This window comes from Anser anser (assembly GCF_964211835.1).
Source record: "Anser anser genome assembly, chromosome: 1".
Taxonomy (NCBI): Eukaryota; Metazoa; Chordata; class Aves; order Anseriformes; family Anatidae; genus Anser; species Anser anser.
The window spans coordinates 66,265,168-66,286,390 of record NC_139720.1 but is presented as its reverse complement, the minus strand read 5'-3'; the positions used below and the strand labels follow the sequence as shown (position 1 = coordinate 66,286,390).

At 38.5% G+C, this 21,223-nt stretch overlaps 1 protein-coding gene across 50 annotated transcripts in view; it reads right to left on the bottom strand.

The window, feature by feature from the left end:
* CACNA1C (calcium voltage-gated channel subunit alpha1 C) overlaps positions 1-21,223 on the bottom strand; it is a 494,083-nt gene that overhangs the window by 338,677 nt on the left and 134,183 nt on the right. The window lies entirely within an intron of this gene.

Here is a 21,223-nt window from a genome sequence, read left to right as displayed (position 1 = left end):
CTCTCAGAATACTTACCAGCCTTTAGGTGGAAGAGATTAAGACAAGGGTGGGTAATTTGAAGATGAATGTGCAGTGCATATAAGAGTTACAGATCACACAGAAACAATATGGCTAACATGTACAAAGTCAACACATAAAATCTGTTTTTGAATCTCAGCCAGAAGTCTCATTAGTTATAAGAAAATGCCTTAATATTATGTGTAATCAGGTGTTAGAACAGATCCTCAAAGAGAAAGGTAAAACTAGCACTGAAGGTTGTCGGAGAGATATATTCAAGCCGTATGGCACAGGGAAAATTCTTCTATTACAGAAATGGTAGTATATAAATTAATTAAAACATCCTCGTAAGTGTTTTGGGGAACTGCTTCACAACTTCTGTGGCACACACTGAACCAGTGACAGTTTCATGGTCCAATGGGCTTCCTGATGCAGTCGCAACAAATAAATAAATAAATAAATCACAAGGAAAACTTCATCAGCCTTTCAAAATAGCATCCTTCCCATAATTTGTGTTTGCCTACACTCTACAGTGCCCCACAAATTTCCACACTGATAAGTAGATCCTGTCCAAGTGAAATTGTCTTAATGGGTTTGTATGTATCTCTTTGTGCACGTATTTATACACACTTCTTATTTCATGATGGCTCCCTAGGCAAAATCCCTCATCCTGTTCTATTAATTGGCTAGAATTTCCTGGGGAAAGCAGACAGTTCTGAAACACACGGATTTTTCTTTAAGTCATATTGTTTGACACTTATTTTTAACTCTATAGTGAACAATCCAACTGAAGAGACAATGTGAGAAAAAAAAATATCTAGCAAACACTGAAAACAAATCAGAGAAACCTACACAAAGCTCTGAGTAGGATTAATCCTCACTGGGATGTATCAGCTTCCCTGTTAATTTTAGTCTTTCAAGCAGGATGAATAGCTCTATGTTTAAAATACAGTACAGGGAGACTTCAGACGTCAGTTCTTTTCCTTGTTCCAATTAAAATCATTATGTGACCTTGAAGGAAACAGGTTTGAAACTACACTCAAGTTACCTGCATGTACATGTACCAGCCTTTTGCAAATACACATATTCAAAAGTTGATTGCTACGCTGTGAGATTGGGTTTTCACGATGTGGGGGCAAAATCCAGAGCCTTAATCTGCCTGCTCTGTAATGTCCTATCTTGCCCCAGCATAACCCAGAGATAATAACTCTTACCCAGTTGCACTTCACAGGCATGTTGCGAGGCTCCATTCATTCATACAAAATTCATAAAGCTTTCTGAGATCCCTAATACAAGATTCTACATAGCTACAAATTATTATTTAATGATGGAAAATTGAAACATGGCATGCGGAATGCAAATGAGAGGGCGATATGGTGGTTTTGCTCTGAGAAACTGAGGTTGTCTCCTCAACTGAATGTCGACCAGCATGCAAACATGAATGCAACAAAGATCTGTCTAAGTGCTGTGCTACAAAAAGCCTGTTATCACCATGCTCTCAAGAGCAGCAGCAGTTCTTTCAAACAAGAATGTACAAATGGCAATTACACTATCAAAAAGGAAAGCAAAACTGAGTATCCATTGTAGGTTTGTTTGTCCCTCTCCTCCTGTCAGCTAAGGAATTCACACATAGGGTCACATTCCCCCTCCTTTACTTTTAATTGATATTATTAATATATCTAGGTCATTTAATAAAAACATTTCTAGAGCAGACCATTAGGAGCAGGAGGTGACACAAAGAATAGGCTGCCATACAGTTGCTTCCACACATTTTTAAAATTCATGTAAAGTGCAGAATTTTAATTAAATATTTTTTTTTTTCCTGCTTTTTCCTCAACTCGTTTCTGTCCCTGCTACAGAAATCACTATCTGGCAATGAACAGCCTTCTATTTTGTCTTGCTGTGTTCAATACAGTGCCCTGTGAATTCAGGATGTCCCCAGTTTCCTGCACTTCCTTCACTACAGCTGCCAACACTCACCCGTCCCAAACATTTCCCCTCATTCTACCTGATGTCTCCACAGAGCAGAACTGCTCCTCACCTCCAGGTCTCTTCCCGCCTGCACAACTTTCATACTTGGCAGTCAGTCACTGCTCCTGAGCAGTGAGGCATCCTCAAGCCTTTCTCCTCTCCTTATGTAAAGCTAGAAAAGAATCAAAAGCATTGCAGAACGTGCTGTCAGATTCCCTGACACTTGCTACAGTGAGTGTGAAACTGCACACCTTGTAACCTCTCCATCCATGCTTGCCAAGGCAGAAATCCCCATACAAACCCACAAAAGAGCCTTTACTGCTGCAGGGGTAACATGCACTTCCATGCATCACTTGCACCATACAGGCATGACAGCAGTGGAGCAGATCTTCCTCCAGCCCTCAATTCTGAAATGTCCCAAGTGAAAACAAATCCAGAAGAGCCATTATCTTAAACAGACTTCAGCTGCAACCCCGACTGTTTAAAAGACAGTATAATAAATGTTTACAGAGCCAAAGCCCTTCCAACACAAAAAATGTTCCTTCCACATTGGAATTGAGGCATGGGATGCTCACTTCATGAGAAGTGAGAAAAGCTTAATATTCACTGCTTTTCATGTAGGATTAGCAACTCCTGCATTAATGCTCAACTCAGTTTAAAAGAAGGAAAAACTCTTCAATACCATTATTTTTAGTCATAGGATCTCATCTAAAATTCCCTCATGGAAAGGTATGACCACAAATTAGGTGAAGAGCACTGTAAAGAAGAAAATGGAATAAGAGACAGAGTGTTAGGTTTCTACAAGTATGCTTCCAGTGGAATGTCTATTAGCAGAACTGTAACACTGAACATTTTCAGTGCTTGGCTTCTTCAAAAATAAGCTCAGAGGAATACTATGTTTCTTTATTTTTCATCTTGGATTACTACATACTAGATACATACTATCACGTATCTGATAAATATTTTGTCTTTTCTTGTTTCTTTCAAACAGGTTTCCTACCATGTAATCTAGTCAAATATTTTAAGAAAGAGAAAAGATGTATGGAACACATTTTTGCTGTATATAATTTAGAGATAATGAAAGTTATATACGAACAGGAGAACACATTTTCCTCTTTAGCACTGTGACTACAAATCTTGAAACATACAATATCACAAAAAGGTGATTCCCTTTGATTTGCTACAAAGTTCTCAAATATCATCTACAATTTACTCTCAAGAACTCATATGACTGTAAAGCCAAGCCACATATTTTCAGAAAGGTGGCACTACTCTGGTTGATATTAAAGTAATTTGGATACCTTATAATCTCTTTTGAACTTGTGGACTCCACCTATGATCTGTAATGTTCCACATTCAATGAGGCATGCAGCAGCCTCCCAGAGGAAGATGCCAGCTTGGTGGCAGCAGGAGACGGGGGAAGAGCTGGAAGGATGTGCTAAGACAGAGATGTGAAAGTGAGCAGCAAGAGCTAGTAAGAAGGAAAACCCCAAGTTAAAACAATTTTAGTGAGCTGCGGCTAATACATTAGAGAGAAATATTTTTTCAGACTTGTCAACCTCATTGGATCAACCTCGTTTTAGCGTAAGTCTCTCTTGCTGCATTCTTGGTATTAGCAGACAAACTCTCTGGATGATGACTGAGTTCTCTTTTATCTATAGGATATTGAGGGCATTTTGCATGCCAACAATTTATGAACAATGCATAACTATTAGTGAGAAGTGGAGACCTAGCCAAATATATGGTAGCTGCAAAATATCTGGACATTCTTCAGGATAAAAAACCATCAACAATAAACAATTATTTTTGTATGCCATTTAAAAGCTACTTTTCTGTAAATTTACACTAAGATTTTACACTTGACCTACAACATCAATGTCAAGAACCATTAATTATCTTTCAACATGTTATATGAAAGCAAACACAGTTTTCTGAAGATTTGCTTGAGTTCGAAGGATAAACTAAATTAGCACAACTCAATCATTTAAAAAACATATTTGTCCGAATGTATCTTTTCCTGAGATGGCAGCTCCACCACTCTCACGCAGTGTCTTACCTGCAAATTAAAAATGACCTTTTCGACAGTGCTGATTGTTTTCAACAGCTTAGCAGTGGTGGCTCTTGACTGTGGAACACTGAGAGGAGGTTCAGAAAACACCAAGACTAATATCTAATGGATCCTTCTGACTGCTTCCATAGAAGCATTCATCCTTTCCACACTTCCATTGGATTTTTAAATACGGAGGAATAAATATCCGAATGCCATTCCCTTGTCTGCAGCTACTTCTTGAGTGATTTACTGAAACCAAGCAGGTTAGAGCCTTTAAGGTACAAAAAGATAAATTACTACTGTCTCTGCATTCACTAGGTGCAAGTCAGCAGAGAGTCCTATGCCCTACAAGACAAGCAAGGACAGTGGGCTGAACTCGAAAGTGTAATGTTTGAATGAATAAAAAAAAAAAAGTGTAAAACTTCCTTTGATAAATTGATAAATCTGGCTGTATTTATGTTATGTATAAATATGTTTAAAGTAAAATAAGGTTCACAGTAAAATATATAAGAGACCCTGGCAGACCTTTTTAAAAGACTCATTACTGCATCCTCTCTGTCTCCTTGAGCACAATGTCAAATTGTTCCCTATTGTACATTTATTAACATTTTGTCCAGTCTATATTTAAATGTGTCAACAATAGGGTTCCCACCATTTCTCTGTTCCACAACCTATTCCCCTCGGGTCTAAAATTACTCTGTTATAATTTCCTGTCATTATCTCTATTTAACCCTCTAGTTCCACCCTAAAAATGTTCTCTCTGGTGTTAGATTTATATCTTTACAGTGTGTTCCCACTCTTCCTCTACTATAGGACAAACAAGCTATCAGAGGTGGCAATATCCTTTTCAGCGATATCTATTTTAAGGCTGTTAAGTGCTTCTTATTAGATTTTTTTTTTCCACTGCTTATTACTGAAATATAACTGTCTTGGTAGAAATTTTTCATCCTGCCTCAAGCTGAGCTTGTGGAACTTCTTTTTAAACTTCAGTTGAAATAATTATTCTGTTGGCCAATGGGACAATATTCTTTTCGCTATGTCTAAAACTCCAGTGACTTTTCCTTCGAGCAGCCCTAGCACAGCTGTTTGAGAACTGAAACTTTACATTTGAACAATCTCTCCTGTTTTTTTATTATTATTATTTTTGTATATAAGTACTCTTTTCAAATAAAACTTATTTTCAATCTCTCAAGACTAACTCAACACGAAAACCTGTATTTCACAGACAGCCACCTATGGCTTTCATTAGCACGGTGATTACCCTTCTGCGCTCCAGTTGCCTGTAGCCTTCACTTATGGCCTGTCCTGCAGGGTACTGATTACCCTCAGCCTCCGCTGAAATCAATGGAAGCCGAGCACACTACGCACGACGCAGGAGGCCCTCAGCTACTGACAGGAGCAGGTACTTACAGATTAGCAACATATTGAAAACATCACAGGAGCAGCCACTTGCTAATATTAAAATGGCCCATTTAAAAAAAAAAAAAAAAAAAAAAGGAGGTCTTATTACTGATGCAAGCAGTGCCTGCTGTATTTAAAGCATGTTATTAAGGGCAGTGAGACACAGCCAAGCTGTTAGAGCAGCAATGAACTTTGGGGAAAAAGCAAAGGAGAGGAAGTGTGATATATAGCATGTGCTTTGCACGTTGCATCGGCCCATTCATTACGGGATGCAAACTCTTCCCTGATCACGCACAAATAACTACAATGCAAATCAGCTGCTGTGCACAGGGAGAAGGACAAGTTTCAAACAAAGCACGCTTCCACATACCTTATAAAGCAACAGCAACAACTTGAAGTACCATGGGACAAAAATCAGTCTATGGCCCTTCAAGTCCAATTCAAAGTTTATTTGAACAAATTCATTCCTGCCTACAGCTGAGTATTTCCTTCAGACCAAGGTGACATCATGTGGCTGTCCAAATATTGTCTGATCTAATTGAGTCACTTTTCTACAGCTCCAGATCATGGATGATTGATTCACTGGGAGAGACAGGATAGGCTGATGGACTGCTAGTCCTTCAAAAGCAGCAGAGATGGATAAGAGTGAATATAAGATCTGTATCCAAGTCTTGCAGTAGATAGTTCATCTACTGTTCAGACTGCATGAGAATTATTTATTCAACTGCTGCTTTAGGAGTATGTGCAAGGTTGGACATGTTTCCCACCAGTTGTGTAATGGGTTTCAGAAAACTAAGGGAGAGAAATGATAGCCACTGTTGTTCCACATGAAATGCTCAAGGCAAACCACCATGGAATTCAAATGTTGCAGGCATCCCAAGAGACTGAATAGAATTAAATCTGCATTTAAAAAAAAATACCTTGGGATAGTTCTGTTATTACCTGATTTTGCTCCACAGGGTAAAGAAAAAAATATTCCTTGACTTGCAGAATAGTTCAGGTAAGTGAAGTTGTTTTGCAAAACATCAATGCGATCTTGCCAGTAGAATTTTTGTGGGGAAAGTCAGGAAGATTGGGTTGTGATGCCTCCAGATGTTACAGAAGACTAACTATTCTACTTTAAAAACCGTGATTCATGTTTGTAGTGTCCTGATGGCTACTGACTCATTGAAAACTGTGGGGACCACATAATTTGCAGGCATGAGAATTCGTTACATTTGTTAATATTTTACTTTTTAAGAAATGATTCAGAACTGCACAAAAAGTAGGAATTATAAAAGTCAAATTCAATGTAAAAGGAAAAATGGGAAACTACTGCAGCAATGGGGGAGGGGAGGGGAGGGGAGGGGAGGGGAGGGGAGGAGAGGAGAGGAGAGGAGAGGAGAGGAGAGGAGAGGAGAGGAGAGGAGAGGAGAGGAGAGGAGAGGAGAGGAGAGGAGAGGAGAGGAGAGGAGAGGAGAGGAGAGGAGAGGAGAGGAGAGGAGAGGAGAGGAGAGGAGAGGAGAGGAGAGGAGAGGAGAGGAGAGGAGAGGAGAGGAGAGGAGAGGAGAGGATTCTCATAATCTCATGTCACTGTTTACATTCTCAATACCTAATTATAAAAGACAATTAAGAATCCTCAAAAGACATAAAATAGAAAATTGGCTATCAGTCTTATAAGTAAGATGGAGATGTTCCTTAATGCATTTCCATTTTGCAGATACAATAAAAGTCAATTAGATGTAAAAGGTGTAGAATAAATGGATGGTCTGGATTCACACCATCTACGAGCAAAAAGTGTTCTTCATCACCAAGTATTGCCAATACAATGCCAGGAACACCAGCAACACATTTGCTTGGAAGAACTTTGAGTTTCCACTACATATCAGCTCACGGTAACTACAGAATATTACAACCTATCTTACAGAGGAGGAGAAATGGACAAGATAAACTGCTTTGTTTTTGCAGTAGAGAATGAAAGCATACATAGCGATACCACTTTTAAATGGTGATAAATATATGAACTGCATTTTCAGAATTAGATAAACACGTCTCTTCAGTAGCTTCCATGCACACAGATATACTCATAGCCACATGCACAGAGTTGTGACTGAGCACAGGTTACAGCTGTTCTGCTACCAGCACAGCCGGGGAATCCCAGGACACAGAACAAGCTGTAAAGATTTCCTTAGAAGCTCAGCAAACACTCGGGCAGTTAGCTTGAGCTGAACTCTGTGCTGCTGTGGTTAAAGAGCTGTTGCTAGCCAAGCTATTTAGTTTGAAAGTTGGCTTCACTGCAATTACACAAGCTGCTGTTATATATATCATTGTCCAGAGATCTGTCAGCTATTTAGATTAAATAGGCTGCTTTCCGAGTCATTTATAACACCTGAGAGCCTTCACATGTGCATATTTGGAAAATACTTCCCCCTTTACAGCCCTCAGCAAGTGTAGAAGCAGGTATTTTTTTTTAAAGCTGCTGCTGATTTGAACATATCAGGCCAGCACTTCAGTGTGGAGCTAGACAATTTAGTAAGCTTTACCACTTCCCTTCCTGACTCCCTCTTTTGTAATCCTCCAACATCTCATCTCACAGAAGCTGGAAGTGAGTGAGCTGAATCCTGACGTCAATTTTGACTCTTTCTGGAAAGAGATGTGAATACATGATTGAAAATGTTTATTCTGTTGCATAGTTTGCCCGTGCTGTGCCCTTACTCATCCCATGGCAACCTCACATCAGCAACATGTGCCTCGGTCACCACGTGGCTGGAGGTGCTGTAATTCTGTTTGCAGAGCAACTACGAATCGTGCAGCTTGTTCGTACCAGATTAGCCCGTCTGTTCTTCTGTTCAGCCATCAGATTTAGCCTGCCCTGAGTGCTTCCCAGGGGCTGCCCGGAGTGGTATTTTGACTTGAAGGTGATCTCATTAACTGCTAAAACCCTGTGTAGCAGAGAAACCTTTGTGCTGCCTGGACTCTGTCCTTGTGCCAGGGCCCCTGCTGCTGGCTGTGGAAGCGGTGGGTCTCTGCACTTTGTCACGGCTGACTTCTTGACAGTGGAATTCACTACTCTACCGCACCCGTTTTATCCTAGATTCCTACCCATTTTTTATTAAACAAAAGCCTCCAGCATTTTTGAAATATCAAGGGGATTTATTTAATGATATTTATTTAATGATTGCTGCTGGCCTTATGTTTATTAATGCTGTGTGTTTCCCAGCCTCCCTCCTGAGCCTGTGCATGTGTAGGAGACAGGGATAGCAGGATGCTGCCTTTGTTTTCAATCTGTTTGCATTTTAATACTATGTTATTTATTTAGTGTTATGAATTTTTATGTTTAAATGAACAATTCATTGTTTAAACAAACAGAATAAAACAAGAAAAGGAGAGTACTTTATAAATAAGAGCATGATTCTAGTTCTGCTGGCATCACAGAGATAGTCTAGGCAGGACAGGGCTGCTTGTCTTCAGTGTTACTGTATATAAATAACCACATCTAATGCTGGTAGTGTCCCGAGGCTCCGAGGCAAAGCTTGAGTGTTTTGCCATCAAGAGCTAAATAACACCTGCGCCGAGTGGCTCCTTTCAGAGCTACAAGGTGGTCCTGAAAAAGAAATGCAGCTGTTACCCAAACCAGGGGCTCTAAGAGCAGTTCTGAGAGAGAGGAAAGAAAAGAGCAGGAAAGAAAAAAAAAAAAAAAAGAAAAAAAAAAAGAAAATCCTGTGGGAAGCCTAAGGGGAAAACAGGTAGAAATATTTTAAAAATTCAGGGACTTCAAGGGAAGGCATGGAGAGAAATACATCTGACAAGAGACTGCTGCCACCAAGATTGAGTGGATGAGCAAGCACAGCCAGGACTGAAGAAGCGACTGAAGAAGCCACCTTTGTCTTCTGGGAGACCCCAAATTCTGGACAAAGTACCCAGGCCTGTGCATACCACAGGCTGCACAGGTTCTGCCTTCGGCCTGATTCTGCAGCACTGCAGGGAGTTAACTGAGAGCAGGTTCCTGGGTGCAGATATTTTGCATGACAGCTGCTTTGTGAGAAGGATCTTTCATCTCCTGCCACACAAAAGGCTGGAGCTCTGAACGTACGGTACTTTTGACCGAAGCCCTCTCATAATCTCACAAGCATTTTTCCATTAGGAGAAAATTTACAATACATTGAGATGTTTTTCAGAAATATTCTTATGCCTAAAAGCTCTTCAGATCTACAGTGCAAGCCAAAATGAAGGCAGACGAATTATGGTACAAGCTAAATCATTTGCAATGATATAATGCATTTGATTTAGGCATTAGGTGTTACTACAGCATCAGTGCATACATATACCCTATCTGTGCCTGTATCCACATACATAAATACAAATATTTCATTGCATAGTAAAACACATAGGAAAAAGAGAGGAGGAGAGAGGACAGACTTCCAAGATAGCAATAAATCCTGCTGAAACAACTCTACCACATCAACTTAGAAAGTAAATGTAGAGCTGCACCCACCCTCTACAGCACATCATGTGATGAGGGGACACACTGAGTAGGTAAGAGACGTGCATACAAATGCGGACAGCCAGCACCCCGTGCTCAAGCTGTGTGCAGCGCATGCTGTCCCGAAGGAGTTAAGCCCAGCATTGATTTTAAGGGATGCCACACACATCTGTTTAGCACACACTGACTAATTGCAGTGTTGGCAGAGCTTGGCTGGATGCCAGTCCTTGCGCTCATGCGCAATTTGCTGTTTCATACATTGATCTGCTTGTCTTGTGTGGGCTTTAAATATCCAGATAAGCCCGCAAAGCTGCAAGAAGATCACATCGATATATTTACCCCACAGGCTCCCGTCTCCCTTCCCATCGTTCTGTTATGTGTCTACCAAAGGTCTGTTGTGAAACAATCTCCTGAGCCCTGTCGTGTTGTAGCTTTTCCTAATGCTAACCGAATTTCCCGTGGTAACAGAGCTACAGTATCTCAGCAGTATTCCCACTCTCTTCTCTCAATAGCTTATCATTTGATAGTGGAGCTATTCAAAATGGCATCTAGTGTTTTCTTCGTACGACTTCAATGCTGAATTATTGATGAATTACAGTGTAATTTTAAAGGAGCTGCAATTTAGCAAAACAGCTGGGTAAGTGATAAATGGAGGGTTGGCACATTTGCTCTGTGGTAAGTTTTGCCTCTAACAGAACTACATCCAATTTCAAGGTCAGGACTCTCATTCTCAGGCAGCATTTAGCTTTAGGAAGAATGCCTAGCAAGTCATGAACATAAATTCATTCACCCTCACAACTTCTCTATGAGGCAGGCAGGTGTTAAGATCTCCATTACACAAGAAAAACATCTTCTGAGACATAAAGAATCCTGTCCAAATTCTGACTCCAGTCATCAGAGAGAAGCCGTTTCAACCATAGTACCTTTGAAAGCTGGCTAAAAATTTTCTAAAGAAGGATTTGCTTTTTTTTTTTTTTTCTTCCAGAAGACTTTGGTAAATTGAAGTCAAAACTTCAAACAAACATCTATGCCTGAATCAAAAAAAGATGTGTTCTCTGACCTAGAAAAATAGAAAGGCTCAACTAAGTTCAGTTTGGCAGTAAGAGAAATCTAGATAAATACGAAATAAATGGGACTCTACAATGAGAACACAAGAGACAAAGGTTTAAGTCTTTGTTCCCTGCAAGCACAGACCTCTATATGGAAAGCGAGCATGTTGTCTGCTGCTCTAGCAGGAGCATCTTTTTCACTTTGAAAGACTTGTCCAGCTAAGGAATGGGTCACTATCTAAAATGTTTCAACATCTCACAGGATGTGAAACAGCTCTTTCTGTCCAGTTCTACTAATTGTTTCTGAAGTTCAGATCAAATAATCTCCATAAATATATAAATATATTACAGACATATGTAATATCAAAAAGTATGTAAGTTGTTAAATATATATAATATCCACAAAGATAAATGAAGCTGGCATGATTGGAGAAGAGTTGTCTTGATATGAAACTTATAGATATATTTTAGAAAGCTTATTAAAAACAAAAAAAATAAGGGGGGGGGGATAAAATTGGCTTACGTCCTCCAGCAAGTGATGTGGCCCCAGATCAGAATTAAAGCAAATTCTACCTCACTGTGAAGTGGGGTAGGATTTATACAACAGTGAGGAAAGTATTATGAGATAGGGATTATTTCTAACTAAGAGAATCTAGTTGTAGAGCATACAGACAGAATAGAGATAGGAAAAAGGCTGATTTAATTTCATGCTAATGTGAGCATACAGTACTCAAAATTGCAGGTTTAAATTTATCGGCATCTATTTTTAAGTTATAAAGTAATAAATACACTTAAAAGTACTCTTCTTGATCAGTTTTCTCCTAAAATGTAATTGTTTAGGTTATATTTTTAGCAAAATTGTGTACATTTTAACTCCTGTTTTATTCATCTCTTCTTTTGATCAACTTGTAGAGAGTCATCATATTTTTAACTTGTTTTATTTGTGGATGAGTTAAGTTAGAATAAACAGTCAGAAGTTCTTCCATCTCCTATACCAAATTATACAAATTTTTAATTTTATCGAGTATATTTTTTTTTTTTTTTTTTGGAATTGGAAAGATTTTGTAAAGAATTTTCTGAACTATGCTTACTTATTTTCCTAGGAAAGGGTACCAAACAGGGAGACACTGACATAGCTTCTTTTAAGCTTATTGTGTTAACAAAGGTCGGTCCAAATCAATCCTGTAAACTCTGCCATTTGGCACATGTCATACAGTCCCTATTGACATCCTCGTGATCCACAAATATGAGTCTCTGTGTCGTCCTCTCCCTATAGACTCCTGAAACTGCTTTGTTTGATTTACTTCCCAATAAGTCACAACAGTACATCATGGGAGACATGTAGTGAGCATTTCTGTACCTCAGCTTCTTTGTCTGGACTAACTTGCCAAGCTGTTTCTTAGACAAATTGTCAAGTTTCTTAGATTTCTTAGATTAGTTAGTTTTTACTTTAAACACTCAATTTTAATTTATTTGTAGTTATTTGTTAATATAATTCCAGAATATGACTCTGGTAATAGTATGAAGAGAACGGTAATGGCAAAAGGAAATCTTAAAAATAGAACAAATTCTGTTGGCTTTAGTTCCTAAGTTACCATAGCAGTAATTTCAACACACTACCTGTAGACTGGAGAGCAACCGATAAACAAAAGCTAGAGATATCATATTAAATCCTAAAGGTCTGTTCAGCAGATTTTCTATTTGTATCCATTACAACAAGCAGATCTGTGTGTGGTTTTGATTCCTGGCACCCCTAGCATGACAGAATCATGCAGAAGGTCTCATTGGACCTCATTTCCTGTGGCAGTCGTCTGCAGGCATCCTCTGTGAATTAATTTCTGGTAGGTTTATGTAATAATACAGCTCCACAGAAGCCATCCTCTCTGATGATGAAAGAGCGTTTCTTTTCAGTTTCCCACGAATAAAAAAGAATGCCTAATCCCAGATGCTATCAGCTCACTAAGAATAAACCAATCTTACGTGAGATCAGGTTGTTCTCCAAGTTGAATGCAGACTGCTAATGCTTATCTAATGACAAAGTGATATGTGTTTACAAGACCGGAAGGATACCTCATACATATTTTATATTTTACATCCAAATTTATACGGAATTTAAATCTGTGATACATCTGAATATCATCTGGATATGCAGTTTATCACTGATCTTTTACATACCGATCTGGTTTGTTCTAACACTTCAAAGCCCTGTGGCCTGATTCAAGGGGCAGAATTGAGCTGGATGGTGAAGCAGATGACTGACTACAATCATATCATTGTAAAGTATGTCATCCAACAGATTAGCTAACCCAGATTAGACCATTGTTGTATCAAGTTGTTTGAGCCTATAGCCCTCACATAGTATTATGTAGTTATTATATAGTAAGTTATATAGTAAAATAATTCTATTTCTGAAGTCAATAAAAATAACAGACTAAAAGCAAAGGTAATATCAAACAGCCATTATTGATGCGTAGCTCAAACACAGTTCAGTTTGGCTTCAGAACAAAGTTCTTGCCCAGCTTCAAACACATCCACAGTACTGTGGACTGATTCTTGCTTGAAGTTTGTTGTTTTTAAGAAGCAATTTCCTCACTGTTACTTTACTGGGTACAAGTGAACAATACAGGGTATAAACAGACCTTCCCAAAGGTTAATAAAGAAAATACTGAAACTGCATGGCTGAGATTCTTCTCTGTTACCAATGTACACGACAGCTCTCTCTCTGTGCAAAATGGAAATCAGGACAGAGATTTGCCAGTTCAGTTCTACAAGAATGTTAATGAGATTTTAGTCTCTGTGGGGCTCTCTGGGTGTTTGTCAGTTATGCCACTTTACCTGTCCTTTTGGTTTTTATTTCTCCAGTGACTTCTCTATGCAATTTGCCAAATAACAAAGGATAATAGTGATGAAAACTTCTGTTTTAATGCAGATTTTCATTTGAAAAAACAATCATGCAGCAACCAAATACAATTCGTGCTCTGGATACAGAAGATTGCTTAAGAGTATGATTAACTTTAGGCCTGTGCAGCAGGCCTGAAGTGTTTAAGTCTTTCTTGAGTAGGTTTTTCGGAAGTTTTAGTCTGCATACTATTTTTCCATATCACCTAAGGTGCAGGAATTATTACTTTCCCTGGAGCTTTATCTTTTTACCACTGAGAGTGCCTATGGAAGTTCAATTTCCATCTCTTCAGAGATCATATTTCTACATCAGATGAGACTATCCCTGCTTCAAAGATATGATGTTAAATGGACAAGGAAGACAAACGCAAAAGAACTGAAAGCAATAAAGCAGTAAGTAACCACCAAAAGAAAGAGAGCTGGAAAAATGTAAACAAACAAAAGAAATATAATATGTTTTCAGGTGAAAGAAGAGAACTGAGCTGAAGAATGCATCTAATGGTAGGAAGGGAAGTCCAACCTGCTCTCGTGCATTCCCATTGACTTCAATAAAGGGTATATCTGGGAGTTTAGACTTAGATTTTGGCTCCTAGCTTTTTGCTTCTTTGAAGAGTTAGATCTTCCATATTGCAGTGTGAACCTGAATTTGAAAACCTCTGTTTTTGCACAGCAGTGCTGTGCAATTGCCTAGCAGGACAGTGGAAGTGTGTAGTAAGCATTTCACTTCTCTTGACAGATTCAGCTTCAGCCACTCTTAGGTAAATTTATGCAAATTTTCTTCTGTGAAAATTAGTGACAAAAATTTTACTAAATTTAATAGTATTTGGGGATACTAAACTCATAAAAGATGCATTGAAAAACTCGTAAGTAAACCTAGGATCCATCAGGACAGTAAAGGAAAAAAATAAAGCCCACATACAGAGGTCAAGAAATCACCCAAGTGTGAATCTGTTCAGTCATCCGAAAGCATTGACGTCTGCCCAACAGCACTTTGAGAAGATATAATTGCCAACTAGTCCTAAATCTCAGTTTGTGCAATGATTGCACATTTGCATAATTAAGAACAGCCACCACAAAGCCCAAATGGCTGTCAGTGTAGAAAAATCTCACTGCAATCTGCTTAAGTTTGTGTGCTAAAAACAAGTGTCATAAGGATTGGCAAGATGGTCTTATGGTTTAACTGGAAAAAGAAAGTATATTTGTGAACTTAGATATGCCAGCTTCATTTGAGACCTTAGACTTGCACTTCAAATACTATTTAATTCAATTTCCCACCTGCAAAGTGTGGATAATAGTATGTGGCCTTTTTCATAAAGCACTTCATGATTCTTGACCAGACCTATAGAAGTGTAAACTATGTATTATTATGCAAACTATTATTGGGAATGACCCTGTGACACCTAACTGTACTTCTTCATATGAAAAATACATCAAAAGCCTTCCAATAGAATTCTTTAATTCTAAACCACTTTCATTCTGTGAATTTATCATGAAGAAGCCTGAAGGGGCAAGACCCAATGTTTTTACCCATTCGTTCTTCAATCAAAATGAAGTTAGTGAGGTCTCTGTTTAAATAACTACCAAGTCAAAGCTGCTTAAGGACATCAGGATTGAGACAGGAGGAAGTATTTTCCTGTGCATCTGGAGAGGAAAGAGGAAAGGACTGGCCTTCTTGAGAAATTATTTTAGTTATCATGCAATAAAATGGATTTGGTAGTTTTGATTATTCTTAGTCAAGAAATATACACTTCTACGCAGCACATAATATGCATTCCAGCTGTCATCTAACATACCAAATGTATTCAAATAGATTTTAAAAAGTGAAAATGATTAACTCAGAAAATTGAGTTTATCACAGAAGCAAAAATGTTTTTATTCTTAAGATCTTTGGGAGGCTTCTCTGGACAGATTGATAAAGAATAATCAAGATTAGAAGATCTGAGTTGAAAATGCATCAGGAAAAGCACAGAAGCACATCCATTATAATGTTTTTATTTTGTTTCAGTCTGGCACTCCCACCTGAAAACAAAGCATCTTAACCACAGCCCCCTAAAGCTGATGAATGTCTCTATTTTGACTAAACTACATTTGATAGCTAGTCCCCAATGCCTTTCAAAGTTCACTGGAATTCAGAATTTTATTTGCAATATACAATCATTACTCTATTTCCCATCTCTCATTTCAGTACAGAGGAGCCGCTAAGCAGATGACAAACACTAACAATTCCCTGGTACATAAAGTTCTACCAAGTGATAATCCACTCGCTTTCTTGTCTAATTTCACATACTCTAGCAGCCATGCAGAAATGCCTTGAATTCAATCTTTGATCTTCATGCATTCAGATTTAAAAAAAAAAAAAAAAACTACACATCACCAAGAAGCTTTAAAGCTTCTTCCACGACATTAAGACATTCAGCGCTGCAGTTAGCAAAGAGGAAGAAACTGCAGATCTTCTTTCTGCAAAAGATTCTTTTCTATGAACAGAGTTTACTTCTGCTCCTGGATAGTAGGTAAAAATCCAAACTTTCTTGGAAAATAATCTGTCCTCTTGCTTCACAAGAGAAGGTAGTACGTTCATTTTAGTCATAAAACTCACAGAAGGCTCAAATGGTCAAAAGTCAAAACTCACAGAAGGCTCCAGCCAAATTCTGCGTGTTATAGCATACAAAGAAAGGCCCTGTTTCAAGTGGCCTGAAAGAAAATGGATATTTCCACCAACCCAGCACTTTCTGAGGGGGGTGCGATTTGATTAGTAGACAGTTACTAGGAAATTCTCCCATTTTGTTTCGTTTGCTTCTTTCCATGCAGCCTAAATGGTCTGAATGGTCCCTGCTCCCTCAATCCGTTGTTTGAATGCAGATCATCGCTGACTGCTTGGTTGCTTCTCCTACCCTGCCTAAGCCTACCCCAGTGCTTGCAGACGGTGGGAGAGAAAACAGGCCTTCATAGGAGGGTGGAAGTGAAGAGGGTCTTCTCGTAGCCTTGGACTAGGCACTGAGGTACAGACCCACTTCCTCAGATTGGGACAGCAGCAAGCAATAAATTCAGAGACATGGCTGGTCTGGGTTTACTTGCTGTTGATTAGCAGACAATGGTCTTTTTCTTCCTGTGCCCTCTCCAGTGCTTGCAGTTTTCTCCTAGATCCAGCCTTTCATCTCTCCATCTTCAGACCTCTGATGGCTCTAAATTTTTCAGACAATCCCCATTCTGGGACACCAGTTGTGATCTTACAGTATCCAATATAGCATCTCTTTGACATTTTATTAGATACGCATCAAAATGTGTGTAATAAACATGTTTCAAGATACTTCACTCCTGTGAAAACATTTTCTTCTAATCTCCCTGAGAATACTGTCAACCCTTACTGTGTAACATTTCACTGTAGTCTTAACTCCTCAGTGTCAGGACCTGTTGTTTTATTTGTCTGTAGAGTGCTGCAAACAGCTGTGGCTCTGTACAAAATATAAAAACTCATAAAAATACAATATTCTTGTTTTTTCTTAACAGCTTCTCATCATCTCTCTCTCACCTGTTAATGCACCAAAGCTAACACGAAAGTTTATCACAAGCAGCCTGACCTTTGCCTTAGGATTTGTCTTAAAATAGGCATGGAGTGCTGCAGAACAAGTCGAAAGCATCGCCCGGTCTTCTGCATGGCAATGGCTCAGATGTCTCACTCTGCTATTTCAAGTGGTTAACCGTATTATCTAAAGCAAGCCTTGATTGTCAGAGCTTGAGCCCGTATTCTTCCCTGTTTTATTTGAAGGTAATGCAATTTCAGATAACTGATTATTTCATCTGATGAGAAAAAAAGAATGACAATGCTGTGTCTAATGCACTGAAACGATCTGAGCACTAATGTCTTAATACACTGTAATGAACATTAAGAAAATATCTTTTCATCTTGTGAAAGGGGAAATTTTTGATTGTAAAAACACATCTGTGATAGCAACAGTATACAGCGTTGTATATTCAGTCTGGCTTGATGATACTTAGAGCACACACAGCAAAGCACTTTTCTTTTCCTTTTATTTTATTTTTTTTTAAATATGCTTTTGTCCCTGGATTTTAAGTAAGACATTCAAGGAAAGCACAAGGGCAATATTTGAAGTTACATAACATACTGCCAACCCTTCGCCATTAAAAATGAAAGGATCCAGGCTCTCTTCTGTAATTGTAATTTACAATGAAGAATAGCATGGACATGTTGTCCTAAACAATTTCAGTATTAATTCCTCTTTTTGGTACTTGGAATCTTAAAAGCCCACTGGCTCTCTCTTTAGGCAAATTACACACACAGGGACTTTAATGGATTAGGAATTAGAAAGAGCAGTCCCAATGTATCCTTATTTTCTTCTTTTGTTGCATACAGAAAACTGAGAGGAGGTTAAAAACCAACCTGTAGATGCACCCCTCACAGTTACTGCTGGAATGCACCTCACCTTCTGTTTCTGCCCAAAAATGTCCTTTACACTTCTCCTCTCCCAAGATCTCCCCTGCAGTTTCAAAGCACTGTACATTTGTAAGCTGTATTTAACTCCCAGCTATGGTGAGAGGTTTCAGGATGTGAGAGGCAGAGTGGGCCAAAATGGAATTCTGAAAGAAATAGTAGAAAGCTGCATGTAGCTGGCAGAGCAAACTCCTAGCAGAAAGGTCTGTAGAAATGAGTCAGAAGCAGCTCTTCCTATTTTTCAAGCATCCAGTTTCAGGAACCAGGGTGCTGAGAGAGAACACACTGTGGCTCATCCACAGTTACAATACTAAATATATTACTAAAAGCCTACCTGGACAGCTGGCCTTTCTCTCAGCACCAAAGTCCTGTTTGTAAGAGCTGTATTAATTTTTTTTTCTATAAATTCTTAAGACTTTTGTTCTCAAAGGACCGACGAACTACAAGGAGTCACCTGCAACAATACTATGACTGCAACAAGAGGTGTAGCTTGAATGTATTCTGAAGCATCTTCCTTCCTGCCAACAGCTTGCTGGACAGATTACGTTATTGAGAGAATAAAGGGTTTACTATGGCACCGGGGTAATTATATCCAGCGAAAAAAATACATGATGTCATAAAATTTATCCCCCAAACTGATTTATGTGCAAAAATAAAGAATGATGGTTGTATGAATAATCTCAACTTTAAAAGAAGTTTCTCTTCCAAAGCTCACAGCAACCTATCTTTTCCTCCCTATCTTCTGAAGGTGTCAATCGTCATCCTCTTATCACTACGAACACAGTGCAGCCCAGTACTGCCAACTTCTTACCCTGGAAGAGCATTTCAGTGATAGAGGTTTTTCTTTTGTACCTCTTTTGTTTATATATAATTTCCAATAGCTCCCTCGCTCTTAAATATTTAGAGAGAGATGTATTTTTTCCACCAGAAAGTTTATCTACGTATGGCCTCCAGTGACAACTTCTACAGATATCAAAAGACTCCTAAAATTCCCAAACCTTGTGTTAACAAGGCCTTAAGCTGACTTCTGGAGCCCTGAAACTGAAATAGAGGCAACAAAAACCATAACCCCAGGTTTTAAGTCTTGAAATGGAAAGACTCTTGGTAGTATCTAAGGAATGAAATACATCTTTAACATACGACAACCTTCAAAATTTCCAGTGAACTGAATAGGATCAACAAACAGTAAAATTATTACTGAGCTTTGCAAAGACCACCCAGTAGCTTCAAGTTCTAATGTAATTTTTTTTTGGATCAGAGAGGAAAGGAATCTCTTCATAAATATTTGATTCAGCCTTTTAAAATCTACTGTACTAATTAAACTGTTTTAATCTTTCTGGTTATTATGGCTTCCACAAACCCTTACATGAGAACCTCAGCAATCTACCAGCAAAATCTAGACTCAGAGTAAATTTCTGATGGAATGAGACTGTAACGATTGCTATATGACATAGACAAAAAAATTAAAATAACTCCATGTATTCACAGGTTTTGTTTAAAAAGTAATCTCTCATAAATAAGCCACTATTTTACTTTAGGTAATACTTTCAACTCACGGGGTTCAACAATGCCAAGCCCACCAAGAACAAGAAACTGGTTTTACTCTCACTGATGCCAAACACTATACTCACAACCAGTGAATATCAATCAACATTGTCAGTAGTTTTATATCAATCTTTAGTTTAAAAAAAAAATAATTAAACTAGTAACTGCAGCTGTGAGGGCACATAATCAATGTATCTCACATATAACTTAAAAGAACATTTCATCCATGAATTATGAATGATGAAAAAGGAAATCAAATGGTACAATATTAGATCTCAATTTCTTTAATATATATGCATGCACATTCAAAATCCCTTTCAGATGTTAAAATGAGATATCCCCAAAATTATCTAAATAAGGATATGTACTCTACCAATTCATTACTCCTTAGCACCAATCCAGGAACTTCAGTCAAGTTCAAGTACTGAATTGAGCATTAAGTATTTTACTACTGCTAATAGAGGTATTATGAGATGACAGTTACCACAGTACCAGACCAGCCACAGAATATTCTATTATATTAACAGATATGGAAAATAATTATACAACAGTGTTTTGTTTTTTTTTAATGCTCTCAGTCATATGTTCTGAATTTTTGGGTAGACCTGTGTGGAGCCAGGAGTTGGACTTGATGATCCTTCATGGGTCCCTTCCAACTCGGGATATTCTATGATTCTATGATTCTTTTATGGGCAACTACAGGCCTCAAAGTGACATGACTGGAAGCATATCTGGGTTTTAATAGCGCATATTTTGGTATAGTTGGGTAAAAATGAAAAATTTTGCACTTTTACGTGATCAAAACCCTCAGAGTGGTTTTATTAAGACATTACAAATAGTAACATTGAGGAAATCTAAGACATGAAAATGGAAAGCTATAAAGAACCTACCAATCTAGACTCACGATGAGACATTTCAAGGCAAACATCCGTGACCTACCAGCTAAGAATAGCATATCAAATGGCACGTTTCCTTCCCAGGTAAGATGGTGAAATATGCTGGTGGAAGCTCAGCAGGACCTGAGAAACACTGCTTTTACTCAGTTCATGAGTACAAGGCAAAGTCTCCCACTGAGTTCTGAAAGCAGGACTGCGGAGGCTTTGACCCCCAAAAATGTTTTTGGAGGGTACCTGTGTGCTGGTCCCACTTTGTGCCACTTCAAACCTGCTGCGTTTGACTATTAGCATATGTGTGACAGGCTGCTCCATTGCTCTAAGGACACTTGCTTTACAGCTCACTTACACACTCAAAAAGGTGGTGACATCACCACCAAAGAATGTCATGATACATTTTTTGATTGATTTGATTATGCTGACATCAGCCCAAGGAATGGCAAACCAGCATGTATTGTATTTAAATGAGGACTGTTTAGAGTAGTCATTTGGTCCCCATGGAAACT